We start from the raw sequence: 25,361 nt of genomic DNA on the forward strand, positions 1-25,361 counted from the left end.
CCGTGGAACCTCCCTTACTTCATCGTCATTTACTGCCTTAGTTATTCCCTTTCTCATTCCTCCAAGGAGAGCCTCAAGAAATTTAGCCCAGTTGTTCGTTCCCACGGGAGTGTTAGAGTCCCAATTAGGATCAGTTGTGGGGAATGTGTCTGGGCCCAGGTGATTGCCCTGAGGGTTTGGGGCAAATAAATCATCTGCTTCCCGGTGGGCAGCCTCAAAAGATTCATTCCTTTTCAAAGGGGGTGCAAGAGTTTGCTAGAATGAATTGAACATTTCTCCATGAGAGATCAAAGGCTAAGGTCAAAGTTTGGAACCCATCTGCTAATTTCCTGGGATTCTTAGAAGAGCTTCCTAGCTTTCCCTTACATTGTTGTATATCAGTTACAGAGAAGGGGGCCTGCACTAGGACTCGCCCCTCGGCTCCTGCTACTACCTGAAGGGGTAGCAGGGCTAGAGAGTGGAATATGGTGTCCCCTCCGAATGTGAGGGGGACCTAGTAGGGTGTCCAGTGTTTGGGTTTTAGCCTCAGAGGCACTTGGCAAGGGGCTACATGAGGGCGGTTATGTTCACCCTGAAAGACAGGTGGCCCTTATAAAAGGGGGTCATCTATAGTATCTAGTCCTGCCTTTGGACTTTCTTTGAGGGGATGATTAGGTTTTGGTGTAGGGCCGTGAAGGCCTGTACATATGGTATTTCTGACCATTTGCCCTGCCAGGAAACAGCTGCTGCAAGTCTGAAAAGAAAAGGACTCAGGTGCCTCCCCCTAACCGGGTGGTGGTGATCAGCCGCTTCCACACGGAACCCTTTCAGTTTCCCTGGAGAGTGGCCCCGACCACAAATCTGCGGTTGCCTCCATGCCTAGGCGCTGTCCATTGAGGGTCCCGAGTTGGAAAGGAAAAGAGAGAGAAAGAGGACAAAGAGAAAAATAAATCCCAAACGTTGGGCTTACCTCCTGGCTGGCTCACCAAAATATGTTACCAGTTGAGGGTAGTTGGCCAGGTTCTTGGCATTTTGAACAGAGAATTGGACAAAACACACAAAGCAAGGCAGCGAAAGCAGAGATTTACTCCAACAGAGGACAGTGGGCTCAAGCAAGCAGCTCCAAAGCCTGTTACTGAATTTTCTGAGGTTTAAATACCCTCTAGAGGGTTCCCATTGGCCCCCGACCAGTCTGATTGGTTGCAGGAGGGGACCAATCAGAGGTACTTTCATTTTTCAACGGCCTCGCCGAAAAAAGGAGAGGTTGAAAAGGGATGAATCGGGCTTGGGTTCCGAACCTAAGCCCAATTCAACCCCTCCTTTCCCTGATGAGCAGCATGAATCAGCCTTGGCTTCCCTGCCTCCAGACCCTATTCTCCTGCCTCAGAGGTAATGTAGATCGGGCGAGGAAGTAGAAATTCTAACAGACAGTGCTGGGACAGGGAAGTGTCCATATGGAAAAAAATGGACCTTTATATCATACATAAATAAATTTCAAGTAGATTAAAGGTCTAAACATAAAAGGCAAAACTAAGCAATGCATATAGAAGTGTAAAACTATAAACATTTGAAAGGAAATGATTGTCACACGTTTGGAGAGTGGTTACTTCCGGGAAGAGGAAGAGGTTTGTTGCAGGTAGGGGATGGAGTGGGGAAAGGGACTTTGTCCATATTCTAACTCTTGGACTGGGTTATAGCTATCTGGGTACTTTTTAATTTGCTTTAAATTATTTTTTAAATTGTATATAAATATGGTGGCCTTTTGTGTATTTTATACAGTCCACACTAAAAATGGTTAAGAAAAAAAAATGACATATTTAAAGATAACCACCGTAAGTTAAATCATTGAGTAACTTAAAACTCACAAGTAATATTTAAGAGTATCCAGAAACTTGTTATCCTCCTAGAAAATATATATAGTCAAAAACAACAACAGCCCTCAAAAGTGTTAGTCCAAACTGCACCATTTTGTAAGTCTCCCGCCATTTCACAGACCTTGGTCAAAGTGGAACATTCCACGGGGGTTCAGACCGTGAGAAACAGCCTGCCTCTTATCCTATTCTGCTAGGAGAAAATGCAAGGAACACCACGCTCCACCAGAATAAGGGCCAAACCGCCTGATCAAAGGAACATCTTATCAATATCCTGTCAGGCAGCAAGCCATACTGCCCAGGCCCCTCCCACCCATACCTATAAGTACCCCAGCCTGTAAGCAGTGGGCACTGACATTAAGCTGATCCCCCACCTCTATAAGTTTATCCTGGACATAAATGCCTGCATTTGCTGTTGAGCCATTTTTTCTCTCTCTCTCTCTCTCACTCTTTCTCTTTTCATTTTTATTTTTTTTAAGGATGGAGTTTCCCTCTTATTGCCCAGGCTGGAGTGCAGTGGCGCAATGTCAGCTCACGGCAACCTCCGTCTCCCCGGTTCAAGCGATTCTCCTGCCTCAGCCTCCTGAGTAGCTGGGATTACAGGCAGGCGCCACCACGCCCGGCTAATTTTGTATTTTTAGTACAAATGGAGTCTCTCCATGTTGATCAGGCTGGTCTCGAACTCCCCACCTCAGGTAATCTGCCCACCTTGGCCTCCCAAAGTGCTGGGATTACAGGCGTGAGCCACTGCGCCCAGCCAAGTTATTATCTAAGGACCTGAAATCAATAGAAAGGAATTGTCTGGCTTAAGATAAGGGGTTGTGGAGACCAAGATTCTGAGGTGGGAGGCAGGACTTGACTCCAGAGGTGGGGCTAGGACACCAGACCAGTTGAAGACTAGCTAAAAACAGGTCAGGGTGCGGGGCGGGGTGGGGTGGGGGGCAGAAGCACATTCTCATAAGACACACCCACCAGTGTGCCATGTCAGTTGACCATTGCCATGGTAACACCTGGAGGTTACTGCCCCTTTCCATGGCAACGACCTAACAACTGGGAAGCTATCACCCTCATTCTAGAAATTTCTGCATAACCCCTTTAATTTGCATATAATTAGAAGTGGGTATGAGTGCAGACCTGCCTCTGAGCTGCTACTCTGGGCACACTGCCTATGGGGTAACCCTGGTCTGCAAGGAGGAGGACCTCCGCTGCTGCTGGTACACTGCTGCTTCAATACCAACCTGGCCAACATGGTGAAACCTCGTCTCTACTAAAAGTACAAAAATTAGCTGGGCATGGTGGTGTGCGTCTGTAATCCCAGCTACTCAGGAGGCTGGGGCAGGAGAATCACTTGAACCCGGGAGGCGGAGGTTGCAGTGAGCCCAGATCGTGCCATTGCACTCCAGCCTGGGTGACAAAGTGAGGCTCCGTCTCAAAAAAAATAAATAAATAAAAAAGATAACATAACTCTTTCAACCAATTTCCAGTCAGAAAATCTTTCAATCCACCTATGACCTGGAAGCTGCTGCCTTGAGTTGTCCCACCTTTTCAGGCTGAATTGACGCACACCTGACACGTACTGATTGGTATCTGTGTAACTTCTGTCCCCCTAAAATGTATAAAATCAAGCTGTGGCCCGAGCACCTTGGGCCCATGTTCACAGGACCTCCTGGGTCTGTGTCGTCGGTCTTGGTCACTCATTTCGCTCAGAATAAACGTTTTTAAATATGTTACACTTTAGCTCTTTTTGTCGACAGCAGCCCTGAGAAGACGCTATTTTGGAGAATATTCCCAGTGCCCGCCTTTCTTGTGCCAACTGAGAAAACTCCTATTCATCATAACTTGCATTCTCACGGAGAGTCGCTTGTTCCTCACCAGGCAAACAAACCGTGGTTTTCCAGGTAACTGTAGGCCCTCTGTATCCACAGATTCCACCTCTGCCATTACAGAAGGCTAAGTGTATGTAAAACCTGTCATTTAGAGCCACGTGATTTAAAGAAAAATATCTCACTCATGGGTTTGATGGGTACTGATATGACTTGGCTATAAGCTATTGGTGTATCCACAAGCCCATTGGAACAGAAACTCAACTATTACAACAGACCTGAAATTTTGTGAGCTCTCAAAAATTTCTGCTCGAAAAATAGATTCTCACTTTCTGCTTAATTTTTCTGTAAATCTAAAATTTCTCTAAAAATAAAGTCTATTAATTTAAAAAATGTATACTCTGGAAATGGGCAATATTGTCTTTAAGAAAAACTTGTAGTCAGTGTGTTCATTGTTAAGCAGTTACAAAATTTAAGTTATAGCATTTCTGACTTCGATTCTTAGAAACAAAACTAGATTTGTTTTGCTTTAGAAAGAATGTAAGGAAAGCTAATTTGTGAAGTAAGTACTTCCTAAAATGAAGATGAATACCTGTTTAGATAAACCAGGAGAGGAAGTTAAACTGAGTGAGCGTGGAAAGAAAAAAAAAAAAAAAAGATTCCTTTGAGAGATGTGCCTTTTGAGCATAATTGAAAGTGAGTGAGATGTACAATAACGAGGGAACCAGGCAATAATTCATTAATGGAGCAGCAGCATTACTCTAAACAAATATTTGCTTTTACATAATTAACCAAACTAAAATGATCTGAATGGAAAAGTAGTTTGGAGTATTAACTGTGTACATGATTACTCTCAAGCAGATTACGGGCATAAATGGCCGTTGTATTTCACATAACTGCACATCAATAGCTTTCAAAAGAATCTCAACCCTCCACTGACCACAGTTCAGACAGATTTTCCATTTAGATGCCTGTTTGATGCCTCAAGGCCTTAGACATTGCCAGAAATAACAAATGACAGTTGTCCTGGATATTTCTAGGAACACCAGTTATTATGCTCAGAATGTTATAGTAACTCTTCTATTTATTACCTACAGCCAAAAATCTAGTGATGGTTATTTTATAGTGTCTCTGGAAATCGGAAAGGTAATCATGACCTCGAACTTCTACAAACAGAGTTGGGGGGAGACTTAAAAGAAAAAGGCTTGAATTATATAATTAATAAATATCGATTTTTAAGCATAAAATCCATCGGGTTTTTTTATTATTTTGGTAGTGTTAGGTACATAGCTATAAGAAGGTATCCCAAGCCCGTTTTCTCCTCCCAGTTATGTGTCCTAAAATTTTCCTGATGTGTCAAGAAAGTGTCACTATAGCTCTGTGAATTAGTAGATATCGCTCTAATGAGATATTTACGCAGGATGAAGTTGGGAGAAAGTAAAGGAATGCCTAAGCCAGAGATCTCTGCCAAGATTCACACCAGCACCTTTCAAAACTTTGCAGCCTATGAAGAGCCAAATATTGCATAATCCAGATCATGTTTTCCAATATTGTCAATGGAAAATCCTAAAGTAAGAGATTCTGAGAATCAGAGATACTACTTCAACCCAGATTCTTGTCTCGGTGTGGGTGGTAAAGACAAATAGGTTTGACTCTGACTTGGTACTTTCTTCTATGTTCCTAAGCTATAACATAAATATGCAATACTAGAAGGTCATAATTATTCACAATAAAATGTCAATGCATTTATTTATTAATACGCTTCATTTCAGACAGAATTAACAATCTTATTCTTCTAACATATAGCACGTAGTGAGCCCAGTGAATAAACTCTTGAAAAAACCTTAATCAGACTCTGACTAAATACAGGTTTTGGCAGATGTCTTAGTCCATTTTCTGCTGCTATAACAGACTGTCACCAACCGGGTAATTTATAAAGAATAGCAGTGGCTGCCAGGCACGGTGGCTCATGCCTGTAATCCCAGCACTTTGGGAGGCCAAGGTGGGTGGATCACAAGGTCAGGAGATCGAGACCATCCTGTCTAACATGGTGAAACCCCATCTCTACTAAAAGTACAAAAAATTAGCTGGGCATGGTGGCGGGCGCCTTTAGTCCCAGCTACCAGGAGGCTGAGGCAGGAGAATGGCGTGAACCCCAGAGGTGGAGCTTGCAGTGAGCCCAGATCACACCACTGCGCTCCAGCCTGGGCAACAGTGCAAGACTCCATATCAAAATAAATAAATAAATAAAATAAAATTTAAAAAGAATAGCAGTTTATTTGACTCACAGTTCTAGAGGCTAGAAAGCCTAAGAACATGGTGTCAGAATCTGGCAAGGACCTTCTTGCTGCATCAACTCATGGCAGAAGGGCAAGCAAGCACACAAAACAGAGAGAGAAAATGGAGACCTAATTCCCACGATAACTAAGCCGTTCCATGATAACGTCAGTCTATTCGTAAGGGCCAAGCCCTCATGACCTAATTACCCTTTAAAGGTCCCATCTCTTAATACTATCATGATAGCAGTTAAATTTCAACATGGGTTTTGGAGGAGACATTCAAACCATAGCAGCAGGTGTGAGCAGGTTTAAGTCAGAAGTCCATTGCTAGCTGTGACTTACTGATGGGAGCCATTGAAACAGTTAAACACCTAGGAAACTACCTTCTTTTGACTCTTCAAGACATTTTGTACCAGATTATATTGGATTGTATGTAGGTGGAAGCAGGTTTTCACATGCCCTCACTTGCAGTACATATTTCCTATGTTAGGCTCTTCTGTGAAAACTTATTAATTTTTCAAATCTGATACTTACTGAGTAACTCTACATTTTTGTACTTCTCGTTTCCAGTAATCCATTTTATCTCTGATTATTTCTGCTTGTCTTCATTACTGCAGTTTTATTTTAGCCTTGTAATCTATTTGATCTTTTCACTAATATTTCCTAGTCTTTTTTACTCATTTTCTATGAATTCTAACTCATGCTTCAGCTACTTTGGTATGCCTTTAAATTCTTTAGTTTCTAATAAGCTTTCCAAAATTCCTGAGGATAGCTAAGTAATTAAACATTGGAAAAAGTGCCTTTAATTTTTATAAACAATCACTGTTATGTCACCTATTAAATGTAAACATTTCCATAAGAACCAGTGTAGTTTTTTCCTGATCACTGGAGACTTGCCCATTTGTGAGCTACAGTGATCACATGAAAACCTCAACAACTAAACCATTTCCCATTTTATGATTTTGTTTTTTGTGAAACTTTTTAAATTATTAGATTATAAACTATATCAGACATACAAAAAAGTATAAGCATTTTATATGAAGAAATTTCATAAGAGTAGTCTCTTGTTACTCTTTTTATCATCTTACACTGAATGACCTTCGTATTTTTCCTATTTAAAAGCTTTGGGAGCCAAATGCTTTTATGGGGGTATGAAATAAAATGTATAGGAGGCCATTGGTTTTGGCTGAGCTCCTATACTAAGCCCAACAGACCAAACCAAAATGGAGTCGCTCATGCTACAGGTCCACATCATCAAGACAAAACTAAGTTGTTTATCTGACCTTCCAAGAAATCAGGAGAGTGAGACATAATAGCCAAATCCCCAAACAACCCAATTTTAGCTGGTAAATAAGGAAGTCCACTCTGCTTTAATCTTTACAAGGAAAATAACTCTGAAACAACCCATCTACCTTTTATTTTCTATTTCTGCTTTCCTCAGCCATTTTCTTCCAATAAAACCAACCACCTCTGCTCAGCTCATCAGAGCACTCATTCTATTTTGTAGGATGAGGTGTTACCTTATTCTAGAATGGCAAATAAAAACTAATTAAGGTCTCTAAATTTGTTGTAATTTTGTCTTTTGTCTTTTGATGGGGGTTAGCCACTTTTGTATCCTCTGATAATATTTTATTATGTACAACATGTACACCTGTACACCATTCTCCTTCATTTGTTTACAAATATGGCCATTTTTTCTTCATGTCAAAAGTATCTACGTCCATCGTAAAAAAAATTTAGGTAATTTGGATGAACAGAAAAGAAGAAAAATAATATAAAAACCATACAAAATTCTACCACCTTGAGATGTTTCTTTTTTGTATAGTTCCTTTTGTGTAACCAGGGAGGAGGCCTACACTGCTTATTTCTCCTTATAAAGGAATTTCCACTCATATAACTCCTGTTGCTAATGCTGCCTTATTTTGTGCCACGTGGCCCCATTCCACAAGTCACGCAAATCACACTGACGATGAAAACCCTACCTATATTAGTCAAGGTTTAGTCAAGAAAACAGACACCACCCTAGACTTTTCAAACCAAATAAAGAGGAACGTTAATAAGGAAATTGGTTACACAGGAAATGGAAAAGCTGAGAAGCCAAACACAGGATGAGATGATGAGGCCACTGAGAGGTCAGCAACAGCCAAAAGCAACTGCCACCCTGGAACTAAAGGGTCAATGGGAGGAGGTAGTTTCATCAGAGCACAGAAGTTGAGGCCAAACAGAAAGAGCCAGAACTAAGGAGAGGGTATTTCCCCCACAGGAGCTGGAACCACAGAAGGAGTGTTTGTTTGGGAGGAATTGGAGACACACAAGAAAAGCTGTCACAGAAAACAGAGAAATAGGGAGCAATATCCTAGCCTTTCCCCTCGTCCCACCCTCCAGTCATCTGCTATCATCTTTCTGTGGCCAAACTTACCCAGAAGACTTCAGGCAAAGGAAATGATGGGAGGTGGGGTGGGATGGGAGTAAAGCACAGGCAACTGGCCAACAATTGTCTAAGAGTAGCCCCTGAAGTGACTGGCCACACATCACCTATGGTGTAGTCTTGCTAAAAATGTTTAAGCTGAATCTAATCATGAGGAAACAATCAGGCAAATCCGTATTGAAAGACATTGTACAAAACAACCAGCCTAGATTCTCCAAAACGTCAATGTCCTAAAAGACAAAAGAGGACAGAGAACTTATCTAAATTAAAGAACATTAGGGAGGCTCATGCCTGTAATCCCAACACTTTGGGAGGCAGAGGCGGGAGGATCACTTGAGCCCAGGAGTTCAAGACCAGCCTGGGCAACATAGTGAGACCCCATCTCTACATACAAGAAAAATCAAAAAATGAGGCGGGAGGATCACTTGAACCCAGGAGGTCAAGGCTGCATGATCAAGCCACTGCATTCCTACCTGGGCAAGGGAGTGAGATCCTCCTGTCTTTCAAAAAAAACGGAACATTAGGGAGACATGGCAACTAATTTTGATGTGTGATCATAGATTAAATATTGGATCAAAAAAGAATGGTATATAAAGGACACTATGGGCAATTGTGGAAATATGAATATAGTTAGTACACTAGATGATAGTTGTATATAAATGTTAAATTTCTTGAGTGTGGTAATTTGGTTGTGGTTATGTAAGAGAATGCCCTTGTTCTCAGCAGATATATGCTAAAGTATTTAAAGGTAAAATGTCATGATGTCTTCAACCGACTCCATATACAGATGCATGGAGAAAGAATGTGTGATCAAACAAATGTGGTCAACGTTAAAATTGGTGAATCTAAGTGAAGCGTCTATAGGCATTCGTGGTACTGTTCTTACAACTATCCCAAAGGCATTTTTTTTTTTTGAGACGGAGTCTCACTCTGTTGCCCAGGCTAGAGTGCAGTGGCACGATCTCGGCTCATTGCAACCTCTACCCGCGGGGTTCAAGCGATTCTCCTGCCTCAGCCTCCCAAGTAGCTGGGATTACAGGCGCCTGACACTGCACCCGGCTAATTTTTGTATTTTTAGTAGAGACGGGGTTTCACCATCTTGGCCAGGCTGATCTTGAACTCCTGACCTCATGATCCACCCACCTTGGCCTCCCAAAGTGCTGGGATTACAGGCATGAGCCACCGCGCCCGGCCCGAAGGCTTTTCAAAATAAAAACTCAGGAAAAAAAAAAAAATAGGATGGCCTCTGATCTCCGACCACTGACACGAGGTAAAGAGGTGAATTAAACCAACTGTTCTTAGGAATTTAAACCTAAACAAAGAAAAAGAATTTGCTACTTAGCAATAAAGTTGGAGGTGACAGAAAAACATGTAGAGTTCAGCTATAGCAAATTAAAATTACGTACACACCAAAATTATGAGGTGGAAGAAAAGATACGGCAAATTGTTTGCAAAAATAGCTGCCACAAATGCTTCTCATCTAGTAAGCACTTCTCCCATCATAAGGTGAAATCTATGTCTCCCTGCGTTCTAGACTGCCCTTGTGACTTACTTTGACCAACAGAATGCAGAAGTGACACGGTGCCAGTTCTTGACCACGAAGAGGCTTGACATCTTGCACTTTCCTTCTCTTGGAGCCCTGAGCCACTGTATAAAGAAGACCAACTGCCCAGGAAACAACAGGTGCTGGAGAGGATGTGGAGAAATAGGAACACTTTTACACTGTTGGTGGGAGTGTAAATTAGTTCAACCATTGTGGAAGACAATGTGGCAATTCCTTAAGGATCCAGAACCAGAAATACCATTTGACTCAGCAATCCCATTACTGGGAATATACCCAAAGGATTATAAATCATTCTACTATAAAGACACAAGCACACGTATGTTTACTGTGGCACTATTCACAATAGTAATGACTTGGAACCAACCCAGATGTCCATCAATGATAGACTGGATAAAGAAAATGTGGCACATATACACCATGGAATACTATGCAGCCATAAAAAAGGATGAGTTCATGTCCTTTGCAGGGACATGGATGAAGCTAGAAACTATCATTCTCAACAAACTAACACAGGAACAGAAAACCAAACACCGCATGTTCTCACTCATAAGGGGGAGCTGAACAATGAGAACACATGGACACAGGGAGGGGAACATCACACACTGGGGCCTGTTGGGGGGTGGGGGGCTAGGGGAGGGATAGCATTAGGAGAAATACCTAATGTAGGTGACGGGTTGATGGGTGCAGCAAACCACCATGGCACGTGTATACCTATGTAACAAAACTGCGCGTTCTGCACATGTATCCCAGAACTTAAAGTATAATAAAAAATAACAAGAAGAAGACCGACTGCCTGCTGGAGAGATTGGTCTGGCCAGTCTTTTGCTGTTCTAGACACCTCTGCTGAGCAACACAGGTAAGTGAAACCATCCGGACCCTCCAGCCCCAGGCAAGGCGGCCCAGCCAACACCACATGAAACAAAACCAAGCTGTTCCTGTCAATCCCTTCCCAAAGTTCAGCATTGTAAACCAACAAATAAGTAGTGGGTGGCTTTTTTTTTTTTTTGGAGACGGAGTCTTGCTCTGTCGCCCAGGCTGGAGTGCAGTGGCGCGATCTTGGCTCACTTTGGAAGCTCCGCCTCCCGGGTTCATGCCATTCTCCTGCCTCAGCCTCCTGGTAGCTGGGACTACAGGCACCTGCCACCACGCCCGTCTAATTTTTTGTACTTTTAGTAGAGACAGGGTTTCACCGTGTTAGCCAGGATGGTCTCGATCTCCTGACCTCGTGATCCGCCCGCCTCGGCCTCCCAAAGTGCTGGGATTACAGGCGTGAGCCACCGTGCCCGGCCGGTTGTTATTTTAAGACAAAACATTTTGGGGAGATTCGTTATACAGACAATCCCCAACCCACAATGGTTCAACTTGGTATTTTTCAACTTTAGGATGGTGCAAAAGCAATATACATTCAGCAGAAACTGTACCTCAAGTACCCATACAACCATTCTGTTTTTCACTTTCAGCATAACATTCAATAAATTACATGAAATAGTCAACACTTTATTATAAAATGGGCTGTGCGTTAGATCATTTTGCCAACTTGAGGCTAATGTAAGTGTTCTGAGCACATTTAAGGTAGGCTAGGCTAAGCTACCTTAGCCTAGGTTAGGTGTATTACATGCATTTTTAACTTAACGATATTTTCAACTTACAATGGGTTTATCAGGATACAGCCCCATCATAAACAGAGGAGTGTCTGTAGAGCTAATAGAGAAAAGAGCAGACAGACACACAGAGATGCCTGTAGGAAATGCTAAATTTTACTATTCCGGTTCCTTCCGTGCGTAGGCTCAAAACAACTCCTACTCTTTTTGAGTTACAGCGAAAAAAGAGCCAGAGAAAAAAAATGTCTCTTCCTGGCTGCTCTGCCTATGGAGTATAGCCATTCTTTTATTCCTTCACTTTCTTAATAAACTTGCTTTCACTTTAAAAAAATAAAATGTACGGTCGGGCGCAGTGGCTTACGCCTGTAATCTCAGCACTTTGGGAAGCCAAGGCGGGCGGATCACGAGGTCAGGAGGTGGAGGTTGCAGTGAGCCGAGATCGTGCTATTGCACTCCAGCCTGGGCAACAGAGTGAGACTCCGTCTCAAAAATAAATAAATAAAATAGGCTGGGCGCGGTGGTTCACGCCTGTAACCCCAGCACTTTGGGGACCGAGGCGGGCGGATCACGAGGTCAAGAGATTGAGACCATTCTGGCCAACATGGCGAAACCCCATCTCTACTAAAAATACAAAAATTAGCTGGGGCTGGTGGCAGGCGCCTGTAATCCCAGCTACTCGGGAGGCTGAGGCAGGAGAATTGCTTGAACCTGGGAGGCGGAGGTTGCAGTGAGCCGAGATCACGCCACTGCACTCCAGCCTGGGCAACAGAGCAAGACTCCCTCTCAAAAAAATTAATTAAATAAATAAATAAATAAATAAATTGTCCCTTCTTATCCTATCTCTTTGCAGGTATTTTTGTTATCCAAAGATTCAGAATAAATATCCCTTATTTCTAATTGTTTCATTGACTTCCCCTTTTATTGAGTAACAGCACCTGATTTTTTTTTTTTTTTTTTTTTTTTTTTTTTTTTTTTTTTTGAGACGGAGTCTCGCTCTGATGCCCAGGCTGGAGTGCAGTGGCGTGATCTCGGCTCACTGCAACCTCTGCCTCCTGGGTTCACGCCATTCTCCTGCCTCAGCCTCCTGGGTAGCTGGGGACTACAGGTGCCCACCACCACGCCCGGCTAATTTTTTGTATTATTAGTAGAGATGGGGTTTCACCGTGTTAGCCAGGATGGTCTCGATCTCCCGACCTCGTAATCCACCCTCCTTGGCCTCCCAAAGTGCTGGGATTACAGGCGTGAGCCACCGCACCCGGCCAGCACCTGATTTTTAAAATGGTTTGTTGTAAAATGCATCATACAAATAGAAGGATGGATAAAATTTGCTCGATTGAAATATTTAAAAGTAATGGCAAAAGCCGCAATTACTTTTGCACCAACCTAATATTACAATAATAAGGTAAATAATCATCCACCCAGTTTAGGGTATAAAACATAACCAGTCCTTTAGAAGCCTCTGCTTATCCCTCCCCAATTGTGGTCTCTTCTCCACCCGCAGTGATAACCACGATGATGACTTATGTTAATCATTCTCCTGTTTCCTTTACAGTTTTCCACCAATATATACATCCCTAAACAACATGACTTAGTTTTGAAATAATGAACAGCAAGCACCAATCTAGAATAAGGAAAGGGTGATGTTACCACTGTTTGAGGAAGGCTCAAGAGGAGAAGATAAACTGAACAGCCTCTCGGTCATTGTCTGGCTTCAGCTTCCCTAAGCATTTATAAGAGCTTTTTATGGGAAAATCATTGAGTAACATGATGAGTAACACTGGGAATCATTGGGCTCAGCACAGGTGAGACATATGGTAACACTGGAGAATGGGCCGGGTTTTAGATGTTTGGCCAGGATATAGTCAGAGGGAGATGGCTATTGTGTATATTCTGCTTATCACGAATTTCCCTCCACTTCCCAGAAGAGGTCAAGGCAGAACATTTCTAGATGACACCCATCGTAGATCAAACATCAGAGCACTGGAGAAATGAGCAGGAACTTTATCAGCATGTGGTCAAAATAAAGTAAGTACAAAGGAAAAATCTGGGCCAGACTCTGGGTATTGAGTCCTTGATTTAAAAGTTAGCATGATAGCAGTGGGGACGGTGGTGATGGAAGCCCTCAGTGTGTCTCTCCCTGGAGTCCTGGTGTCCCACTTCTTTAGGCTGGACTTGTTTCCTTCTGCACCTAGTGCATAACTGTCATTCTGGACTCTCCCATCACCCTTACCCTAGAGTCCCTCCACCACTCTCCTGTGTTAGATTCCTACCTGTTGTGTCCATATGTTCTTTCTCGGCTTGTCCTCTCATTCAAGAAGCACAGCCTCCAGTAGCCCCTTAAGAAAGAATGCATGGGAAGTAAATCTTGCATACCTGAAAATGCCCTTATTTTACACTCATGTTTGATTGATAATTTAGCTGGGTGCAGAATTCTAGGCTGAGAATAGTTTTTCTTAAGAATTTTGAAAAGCATTGCTCTGGTGTCTCTTGCCTCTACCATTGCTTATTGAAGCCGGCAAAGCCAAAGCTGATTCCCGATCCTTTATATTTGATCTTCGTATGTACCCTCTCCCTTGCTCTCTAAGCTTTTAAGATCTCTGGGACTTTGTTCTGAAACTCCATGATAATGTGCCTTGACAGGTCTTTTTTCATCCATTTCTCTGGGCACTTGAAGAACCCTTTCAATCTGGAGACTCATGTCCTTCATAAGTTTTGAGTAAACTTTTCTGTATGGTTTTATTGATGACTGCCTCTCCTACATATTATTTTTCTCTCTTGAACACCAATTATTCAGATATTGAACATGCCAGTCTTTTTTTTTTTTTTTTTTTTTTTTTTTTGAGATGGAGTCTTGCTCTGTCACCCAGGCTGGAGTGCAGTGGTGCGATCTCGGTTCACTTCCAGCTCCGCCTCCTGGGTTCACGCTATTCTCCTGCCTCAGCCTCCTGAGTAGCTGGGACTACAGGTGCCTGCCACTATGCCTGGCTAATTTTTTTGTATTTTTAGTAGAGACAGGGTTTCACCATGTTAGCCAGGATGGTCTCGATCTCCTGACCTCGTGATCCACCTGCCTCGGCCTCCCAAAGTGCTGCGACTACAGGCGTGAGTCACTGCGCCCGGCCTGAACACGTCAGTCTTAATCTCTAATCTTCTTTATCTTTGCTCTCCTATTGTTCATCTCTGTGTCTTCTTGGGCGATTTCCTCAAGTTTATCTTCCAACTCTTCTGTTACATTTTTCAGGTCTACTCTCTTGCTTTAATTTTTAAGGGCCCTTTTTTCTTCTCTTAAAATTATCATGATCTTATTCTGTTCTTATAACATGGGTGCAATCTATTCTGTACCTTTCTAAGTATACTAATAGTAGACTTTTAAAGTTTTTGTATCCTTGTTTATTCTATGGGGTTGTTTTGTTTTTCTTTACTTTTGTTTTGGGCTTTATAGTCAATGTCTGAAGCAGCATCTGATTCTTCTTTGAAGAACTGCTGCCTCCCATATTCTCAATCCATGTGAGTGAATGCATCATTTGCTAATTCTTTCAACTTAAGTAATAAACTTGCTTTAGTTTGGATGTTTGTCTCCTTCCAATCCCATGTTGAAATTTGATCCCTAATGTTAAAGGTGGGGCCCAATGGGAGGTATGTGCGTCGTGGGGGTGGGTCCCTCATCAATAAATTAGTGCCTTCCCTCAAGGGTAAGTTCTTCCTCTATTCACTATCAGGAGAACTGATTGTTAAAAAGAGCATGGCACCGCCTCCACACCTTGCTTCCTCTCTCGCCATGTGATCTCCACACACGCTGGCTCCCCTTCACCTTCCACCATTAGTAGAAGCAGCCTGAGGCCCTCACCTGATGCAGATGCCAGTGCCATGCTTCTTGTAAAGCTGAAGAACCATGAGCCAAATCAGCCTCTTTTCTTTAGAAATTACCCAGCCTCAGGTGTTCCTTTATAGCAACGCTAAATGGACTAAGACAATAATTAACCTGCCTGAGCTTCAGTTTCTTCATCCATAAAATGAGGATGGACATAGAATCTGTTTCACTAGGATTGCCAAGAGAATTTAGTGAAATAATAAAGAGGACACAGATTATGTGTTCTTTTCTGGTTTAGGAAGATTAAATTGCTCAAAGTTACACATCAAATCATGGGACTCAGACTCATAATCTGACACATAGTCAATACTCAATAAAGTTTAGCTATCATTATTATGACATAGTTCAAATGGGACTCACACCTCCTCTCAGTTAAAGAGAAGAGTACATGAGCCAGACCTGGCCAATGAGATTCAGCCCTAGGATTGTTGCTAGAATGATTTGAAAGGAAATTCTCTTGTCCTGTTAGGTTATTAAGTTGGTAAAGCATAATCCCAGAGCTGCTGGTAGCTCTCTTTAACAATGCTTTTAGAGGGTCTATCTGAAAGTAAAGCCAAACCAAGAGATGGAAACAGATTACTGATGATGAGGCTGGATGCAGCCTTACCTGAAGGCATTGTGGCCCTGGACTTTCCAGTATTATGAATCAACATCTTCCTTTTCTTTCTCTTAAGCCATTTTTAGTTGAGTTTTCATTACTTGCAACAGAAAGAATCCCTTGTAATACAAAAAAATACTGTTTTGAAACTATTTATTTCACTGAATGTAACATTATCATATGTTCATGTTATTAAAAGTATTCTTCAACATTATTTTGTGTCTGGTATTTTAATATTTTATGAAATCCATATTAGTAGACAGATACATTGTTATTAATTTTTCAATATTATAAATAACACTGAAATGAATACCCTCATAGCTAAATTTTTGTGAATATCATGATTGCTTCCTGAAAATAAATTCCTAGAAGTGGAACTTCTGGGTTAAAAGTTGCATGGAATATTAAGAGTTTTGTTATATATAGTAAAATTGACTCCTTGAAAGGTGGTACAAATTTGGTTTCATACCAGAAACATATAAGAATGTCTATTTTCTCCATCCATTGCCTATAGTTGGTAGTATTTCTCTTAAAATCTCTGCCAAGTTAGTAACCTCTGCACAAAAATGGTACCTCATTTTACTTCATATTTATGTATTGAGTTATCTACCATGCACAGATTTTTCATTAATTTGTGCTAGATTCAGTTGGTTACTATTTTATTTAGGAATCCTGCATCTATATTCTGAAATCGGTTCTTCTGGTAGTCTATGTGCTCAGGCTTTTTTCTAGTTTTATACAATAAATTTTAAACATAGAGGTTTGAAGATGGAAAACCTGGGTTCGAGTCTGTATTCCACAATACGACGTGGAACCTTGGGCCATTTAATCTTCCTAACCCTGAAGAAGAGTAATGCAATGGCAAGTGAGCCACTAAACCCCCCCAGAACCTGGAAAGGCTCAGCCCTGGGAGGTTCAATGTGGAAAGGTGAGCCATAGAGCCAAAATCAAGGGGGTGCCTAACAGTGTATCATAGAGGATCAACCACCAAATCCCCTCCTACCCCACACACGCAGGTGAAAAAACTGTTGTGTATACTCACTGTGATCATGGTTACATGAATCTATACATGTGTTAAAATGTGTAGAACTGTATACCAAAAAGCTAATTTTACTGTATGATAATTTTAAAATAAAAAAATTTGAAGGCCAGGCACAGTGGCTCACGCCTGTAATCCCAGCACTTTGGGAGGCCAAGGCGGGTGGATCACGAGGTCAGGAGATCGAGACCATCCTGGCCAACACGGTGAAACCCCGTCTCTACCAAAAATACAAAAAATTAGCCGGGCGTGGTGGCAAGCGCCTGTAGTCCCAGCTACCTGGGAGGCTGAGGCAGGAGAATGGCATGAACCCGGGAGGCGGAGCTTGCAGTGAGCTGAGATTGCGCCACTGCACTCCAGCGTGAGACTCCAGCTAAAAAAAAAAAAAAAAAAAAAAAAAAATTTAAGAGACATAAAAGGATATCAAAGGAGGGCTAGGGAACTGTTAGGTTTTAATAGAGACAAGAGACCAAATGCAATATGTGGCCCTGGATTTGAACCTGGATTCAAGGCACCTAATTTTATTGATTGATCGATTGATTGATCGATTGATACAGAGTCGCTCTGTCGCCCAGGATGGAGTGCAAATGGCGCACTCACTGCTCACTGCAAGCTCCACCTCCCGGGTTCAAGCGATTCTCCTGCCTCAGCCTCACAAGTAGCTGGGACTACAGGTGCATGCCACCACGACTGGCTAATTTTCGTATTTTTAGTACAGATGGGGTTTCGCCATGTTGACCAGGCTGGATGCGAACTCCTGGCTCTCAAGTGATCCACCTGCCTGGGCCTCCCAAAGGGCTGGGATCACAGGTGTGAGCCACCACACCCGGCCCAAAGTAACTAATTTTAAAAAGACATTTTAAAACATAAGTGAAAATATAAATGCATAATAACTACTAAATGATATCATGGTATTATATATTATGATATGATAAATGATATGGTAGTTATATATGAAGGCTATGTATTTTTAAAGTCCTTATCAGTTAGAGACACATACTAAAATATTCAAAGGTAAAATGACATGATGTCTGGGATTTGCTTTTAAATACTCCAGAATATATATATAGAGAGAGAGTAAATATATGGTGTGTAACAGAATAAGAGTGGGATTTTTTTCTCTTTGTTTACTGCTGTGTCTTCAATTTCTACAAGTTTGGGGGTATGTGGTAGATACTTAGCAAATATTAGTTGAATGAACACCTCTTATTGCCTGTCTCACAAACTGTGACTGTACATACCTCTACTGATGTCTCTGTCTCTTAGCTCGACTATCACTCCTGACTTCTCCCATGTACAGTACTGCAACTGTGCATTGATGAATCCATGTCTAAAATCCTGCTCAGATAGAAAGAAAACTCTTTTCTGGTAAAGTTCAATAAGCAGAGTCATCACGAGTTTTCCATTTTCTTTTATAGTTTTCACTGTACATATGAGCCCATGGTAATCTGGCCCCTGACTAACTTTCCAATTACACACTCCCACTGTCTCCTTCCATGAAATCTACATCCAAGTCCCACAAAAAACTTACTGTCCATCACAAGCACCTTGATATATTAAATTTCTCTGCCTTTGTACCTGGAGTTCCCTCTGTTTAGGATGCGATTTTCTCTTCATACATCTAGTAGTGAGTTCTGTTCATTCTTCAAAATTCAGTCCAGGAGTGAAATCAGTAACATGGCAGAATAGGATGTTCCAGCTCTCATCCCCCCATAGAAACACAAGTTAAGGCAGGCAGTGACAGATGAGAATCATTATGTGGGAGGCCTGGAGTCTGGCTGAGGTTCCGGCACCCCACTGGAGCAAATCGACCCAAGAGTAGAAGCATCGAACAGGGTAAGAAGTGCAGTTCCACTTTCCCTGCATCAGCCCTCCCCCAAGGAGGCACAGCTTGTGCTGACAGAAGCTCCTTTGGCCTTCAATCTCTCCACAGGGGAAGGTAAAAGCATAGCCAACACCTGGCTTCCCCAGACTTGAATAACATTGCCCAGGAGGCTCACTTCTGTCTCCCTGCCCAGAATACAGATGATCAGCATGAAGAACATTGAATACAGAATACAGATGATCAGCATGACTGATCATCTAGGAACAGGGAGAAGGGAATGGACTGCACAGCAACCAGCATGTGGTTTCAACAACCAACCACAGATTCTGCCACCTAGCTCACAGACTCCAGCAGGAGACTTGCCCACAAATCCCACCAGATGACTCACGTGACGACCCTCCACCCAACGAGTCTATGCAAACTGCATGCCCCACCCCATCATGAATGGGGCCCAACACACCACTCTGCATGGCCCACATTAACTGTTGCAGAGAGAACATGAACATTAACAACAGGCATGGATCTTAGCAGCTGGCTCAACTCTGCTGGACTTATGGGAAAACATCAAGCAAACTAATATACATATTATAGAAATCCCAAAAGGACCAGAGAAAGAGAAAGGGAAAGAAAGTTTATTTTAAAATATAATGACAGAAAACTTTCCAAATCTGTAAAGAGAAAAAAAAAAAACTCAGATCCATTAAGCCCAAAGAATTCCATATACACTGAGAATAAAGAGGTCTTCACCAAGACACATTATAATCAAATAGTCAAAAATCAAAGACAAAGAGAGAATTTTTTTCCTTTTGTTTTATTTTATTTATTTTTTATCTCCTCAAATTCCTTTTACCAGAGAATTTTTAAAGCAGCAAAAGAAAAACAACTCAACACATACAAAGAAACCTCCATAAGATTATCAGTGGGTTTCTCACCAAAAACCCTGCAGACCAAGATAGAGTGGAATAATATACTCAAAGTACTGGAAGAAAAAAAATTGCCAACCAAAAACATACCCAGCAAAGCCATCTTTCAAAAAGGAAAGAAAGATAAAGACCTTCCCAGACAAACCAACACTAAGGAAGTTCATCACCCCTGGACTTGTCTTACAAGAAATATGAAAGGGAGACCTTCAAGTTGAAATGAAAGGAACATGTATCAGCAACATGAAAACATATACTCACTGATAAAGGTAAGTATATAGTCAAACTCATGTGTTTGACTCATATGAGTCAAACTCATATACTGTGTCCATGTGTTCTCATGTGAACAATGAGAACACATGGACACAGGAAGGGGAACATCACACTCTGGGGACTGTTGTGGGGTGGGGGGAGGGGGGAGGGATAGCATTAGGAGATATACCTAATGCTAAATGGCGAGTTAATGGGTGCAGCCCACCAGCGTGGCACATGTATACATATGTAACTAACCTGCACATTGTGCACATGTACCCTAAAACTTAAAGTACAATAATAATAAAAATAAATAAATAAATGGGATTATATCAAACTAAAAAGTTTCTACACAGCAAAGAAAACAATCAACAAAATGAAAAGTCAACCACAGAATGGGACAAAACATTTGCATACCATGTATCTGATAAGGGGTTAATATTCCACATATATAAGGAACTCATACAACTCAACAACAACAACAAAAAAAACCTGATTTTTAAAGTGGGCAAAATACCTGAATAAACATTTTTCCAAAGGAGACATACAAATGCCCAACAGGTATATAAAAAGGTGTTGAACATCAGTCATCATCAAGGAAATGCAAATCAAAATCACAATGAGACATAATCTCACACCTGTTAGCATAAGTATTATCAAAAATTCAAAAATAACAAAGGTCGGCCAGGTGCCGTGGCTCACGCCTGTAATCCCAGCACTTTGGGAGGATGAGGTGGGCAGATTACCTGAGGTCAGGAGTTCAAGACCAGCCGGGCCAACATGGTGAAACCCCGTCTCTAGTAAAAACACAAAAATTAGCTGGGCATGGTGGCAGGTGCCTGTAGTCCCAGCTACTCAGGAAGCTGAGGCAGAAGAATCGCTTGAACCCAGGAGGCAGAGGTTGCAGTGAGCCGAGATCATGCCATTTTACTCCAGCCTGGGCAACAGAGTAAGACTCTGTCTCAAAAAAAAAAAAAAAAAAACAAAAACAAGGGATGCAGGGAGGGGAAAATGAGGAGGTGATAATTACAGGGTACAAAGCTTCAATTATGCAAGATAAATAAGTTCTGGAAATCTACTATATGGCACACCGCCTGTAGCTAACGATGCTGTATTTTGTACTTAAAATTGCTAAAAGAGTAGATTTTATGGTAAGTGTTCTTGCCAAAAAAAAAAAGAGCCACACATCATCATCATCATCATCATCAACATCACAGAAGGCGACAGGTGGAAACTTTGGGAGATGACGATGGGTTTGATGGTAGTGTTGGTTTCACAGGCATATATTTAACTGCAAATTCATTGATATGTGATAATTAAATAGGAATAGCTTTTCATATCAATCATACCTCAATAAAAGTGGTTTAAAGACTTCAGTACTAACTTCTCATTGAAAACTCCCCTGACCCTTCCAATCTCTGTGCTCCTAGGCTTCAGTCAGGATTCTTTTTTTTTTTTTTTTTTTTTTTTTGAGATAGAGTTTTTCTCTTGTTGCTCGCCCAGGCTGGAATGCAATGGAGCAATCTCAGCTCACCACAACCTCCGCCTCCCAGGTTCAAGTGATTCTCCTGCCTCAGCCTCCCGAGTAGCTGGGATTACAGGCACCCCCACCACCATACCCGGCTAATTTTGTATTTTTAGTACAGACGGGGTTTCTCCATGTTGGTCAGACTGGTCTCAAACTCCCAACCTCAGGTGATCCACCCGCCTCGGCCTCCCAAAATGCTGGGATTACAGGCATGAGCCACCGCACCCAGCCATGCCAGTCAGGATTCTTACACATTTTATTTGTGTTTTCACTGCAAGGCTTATTTTCCCAGTAGACAGTGGGTCATAATAATAATAGTTATTATCATACACTAAACCAGTGCTTACTAGTTACTATTCCGATCATTTCACTTGTATTGACCTTTAATTTTTGCAAAAATCATTCAGGGTAGGTACTTTTTTTCACAATTTACAAATGAAGCAACTGAGGCACAAAGGAGATGAAATAACTTTCCCAAGATGACACATCTAGTAATAACGGAGACAGAATTGCAAACACAGGTGGTCTGGATTCGTGGTCTGTACTCTCAACAACTACTCTACACACAACAGCTTCTCCACACAAAGTGCCGGGTGCTTGGCTGCAACCTCTGCCTAACGTCATTTTAAGGTCTGCCAAACGTATTTGTCTAAAGAATGCATTTTAAGTTGTAATACATCGATGAAAAGTCAACAAGGATTCAAGATATGTACTATATGGCTGAGTTTTAAAAGGAAAAAAAGAATAAAAAACTATAGAAAGGAGGGAAAGAGGAAGAGAAGGAAGAAGGCAAAAGAAGGATAGAGGGATAGAGAGAGGACGATAGAAAGAAAATAAAACTGGTTTCAAAGTCACAAGAAATGACCGAAATTGAAAATTAAAATTCTACAGAATACTGAGAAACGTTAACACATAAGTAAATAATAAAGAAGTATACCATGCCCATGGAGCAGAAGACTCAGTATAGTTGAGATACCAATTTTCGGCCAGGCATGGTGGCTCATGCCTGTAATCCCAGCACTTTGGGAGGCCAAGGTGTGCGGATCACCTGAGATCAGGAGTTCAAGACCAGCCTGGTCAACATGGTGAAACCCCGTCTCTACAAAAATACAAAAATTAGCCAGGCATGATGGCAGGTGCCTGTAATCCACTTCTTGAGAGGCTGAGCAGGGAGAATTGCTTGAACCCGGGAGGTGGAGGTTGCAGTGAGCTGAGATCACACCATTGCACTTTAGCCTGGGCAACAGAGCAAGACTCCATCTCAAAAAAAAAAAGACATCAATTCTTCCTAGACTGATTTAGGCATCGATAAAAATCAGAACCTCAGACAGCTATTTTATAGAAGGGGACAAGCAGAATCTCAAGTTTAAAGAGAAAAGCAAAATATCTAGAAGATCCAAAACAATCTGGAAAAATAAGAACAAAGTTGGAAGACTGATACTATCTGACTTTCAAGACTTAGCTAACTATAAAGCTAGCTCAGTAATAGATATTAATATATGAAACAGTAATATATATTATTAGCAAGAGTGTTGGCATCAGGATAGACATATAGATTAATGGGACAGAGTCCAGAAATAGACCTACATGTATATAATCAATTGATTTTCAACAAAGGTATCAAGATAATAGAGGATAATCTTCACAAAAGGTGCTGGAATAATCAGATATCCATATGCAAAACAATGGAGCTCAACTTTATCTCACACCATATAAAAATAATTCAAAATAAATAATAAGCCTCAGTATATGAATTGAAGCTATAAAACTTTTTTTTTTTTTTTCTGAGACAGAGTCTCAGCCTCTCACCCAGGCTGGAGTGCAACGGTGTGATCTCGGCTCACTGCAACCTCTGCCTCCTGGGTTCAGATGATTCTCCTGCCTCAGCCTCCCGAGTAGCTAGGATTACAGGCACCTGTCATCATGCCCAGCTAATTTTTGTATTTTTAGTAGAGACGGGGGTTTCACCATGTTGGCCAGGCTGGTCTCGAACTCCCGACCTCGTGATCTGCCCATCTCAGCCTCCCAAAGCTATAAAACTTTTAAACAAAAAACATAGGAGAGAAATGTTGTACTTTGGCTCAAGCAAAGTTTTCTTAAATAAGACACAAAAACACAAACTACAAAAGAAAAAAATAACAAACTTCATCAAAATTTAAAACTTGTTGTCTTCAAAAGACACAGTTAAGGCAATGAAAATTTCAAGTCCAACAAAGCTTTCTTTTTAAAAAGACTACAAAAACACAAGGCACAGACTGAGAGAAAAAAATTTGTAAAACATATATCTAATGAAAGATTGTATTCAGACTAATAAAGAACTTCTACAACTTCATAACAAGAAGAGAACCCAATAAAAAAAAACGAGGCCAAATTTGTTAACAGACACTTCACTGAATAAGCTATATGAATAGCAAATAAGTACATGAAAAGATGTTCAACATCATCAGTCACCAGAGAAACGCAAATTAAAACTAGAATGACTAAAACTTAAAAGACTATTAAAACCAAACATTGGGGAGGTTGTAGAGCAACTGGAACATTGCTGGTAGGAAAGTAAAATGGTACAACTCCTGTGAAAAACAGTTTGACAATTTCTTATAAAGTTACACACACAATTACCACATGACTCAGCAATTCCACTTCTAGGCGTTTACCCAAGAGAAGTGAAAACAGTCCACACAAAGACCCGACAACGTATATTCATAACAGCATTAAATTACGTTCAAAGCAGCACTGTTTCCTAAAGCCAAAAGCTGGAAACAATCCAAATGTTCATCAACAGGTTGATGAAATGGATGATCAAACTGTGACATTTCTATACAATGAAATATTGCTCAGCTATAAAAAGGAATGAACTTAAGATTAAATAGAGGCACTTCTTCCTATACTTCCCACTAAGTTTAGCTAAAACCATGGATATTACAGATAAAACAAACACTAAAAGTCTCTTGAAGGTGGAGAGAAGACAGAACAGTTGGAAGCCTTGGGACCTCGGGAATGGCATGGCAGTGAGTTCCCTGGGTTTTCTTTTCTTCCTCATATATCTGGAACTGGATGCTGGAGAAACCACTGGAAAGACCAATGGGCACAAACCAAAAAAAAAAAAAAAATCCCCAAGAAAGCCTGGTCTCTCTGGCCAAAAGACCAGGAAAGGACTAATTTGGCAAGACAGAAAACTTTTAGACAAAAATCACACCATCCTGGCCAAACATCATGGAAAGAATCACAACCCTGTTGCCATCCCATTAGCAAATGCTGAGTGGCAGCCTGGATTTCTACCCTTGCCTGACTGGGACAAGGCACACTCAAAATTCCCCTGCTGGGCCAGGCGTGGTGGCTCACGCCTGTAATCCCAGCATTTTGGGAGGCCGAGGGGGGCAGATCACATGAGGTCAGGAGTTCAAGACCAGCCTGGCCAACATGGTGAAACCCCGTCTCTACTAAAAGTACAAAAAAATTAGCCAAGCATGATGGTGCACGCTTGTAATCCCAGCTACACAGGAGGCTGAGGCAGCAGAATCGCTTGAACTAGGGAGGCGGAGGTTTCAGTGAGCTGAGATTACACTATCGCACTCCAGTCTGGATGACAGGCCAAGACTTTGTCTCAAAAAAAAAGAAGTTTCAATGAGCAATTATAAACACGCTTGAAACAAATAGAAAATGAAAAATATCAGCTGAGAAATAAAAAATTTAAAAAGAACCAAATGGAAATTTTAGAACTGAAAAATAGAATAACCAAGATAAAAAGCTCAATGTATGGGCTTAATAGCAGAATGGGGGAAA

The 25,361-nt window shown here is 41.5% G+C and overlaps 1 protein-coding gene and 1 long non-coding RNA gene across 10 annotated transcripts in view; one reads left to right on the plus strand and one right to left on the minus strand.

The window, feature by feature from the left end:
- The window catches only part of LOC100448016 (polyunsaturated fatty acid (12S)/(13S)-lipoxygenase, epidermal-type), a 56,401-nt gene extending 52,032 nt beyond the window's left edge, over positions 1 to 4,369 (plus strand). Inside the window, 1 exon segment of the mRNA XM_054536089.1 lies at positions 3,608 to 4,369. The gene's annotated coding sequence lies outside the window, so the exon portion shown is untranslated.
- Positions 1 to 25,361, minus strand: part of LOC112129594 (uncharacterized) — a 137,099-nt gene that overhangs the window by 67,138 nt on the left and 44,600 nt on the right. For 2 of the 9 annotated variants that reach the window (XR_008515274.2, XR_010138063.1), the window contains 4 exons: positions 18,295 to 18,391; positions 16,024 to 16,133; positions 13,816 to 13,881; positions 9,933 to 10,066 (listed from right to left, as the gene is read on the minus strand). The exons of 3 other annotated variants lie outside the window; for them this stretch is intronic. This is a non-coding gene — a long non-coding RNA (uncharacterized LOC112129594). Of the gene's footprint in view, positions 1 to 949; positions 1,739 to 9,932; positions 10,067 to 13,815; positions 13,882 to 16,023; positions 16,134 to 18,294; positions 18,392 to 25,361 lie in introns of those variants that run through there. 4 more of the 9 variants (XR_010138057.1, XR_010138059.1, XR_010138061.1 and 1 more) reach the window with 4 other exon arrangements.

Source organism: Pongo abelii, chromosome 19 (assembly GCF_028885655.2).
Source record: "Pongo abelii isolate AG06213 chromosome 19, NHGRI_mPonAbe1-v2.0_pri, whole genome shotgun sequence".
NCBI lineage: Eukaryota > Metazoa > Chordata > Mammalia > Primates > Hominidae > Pongo > Pongo abelii.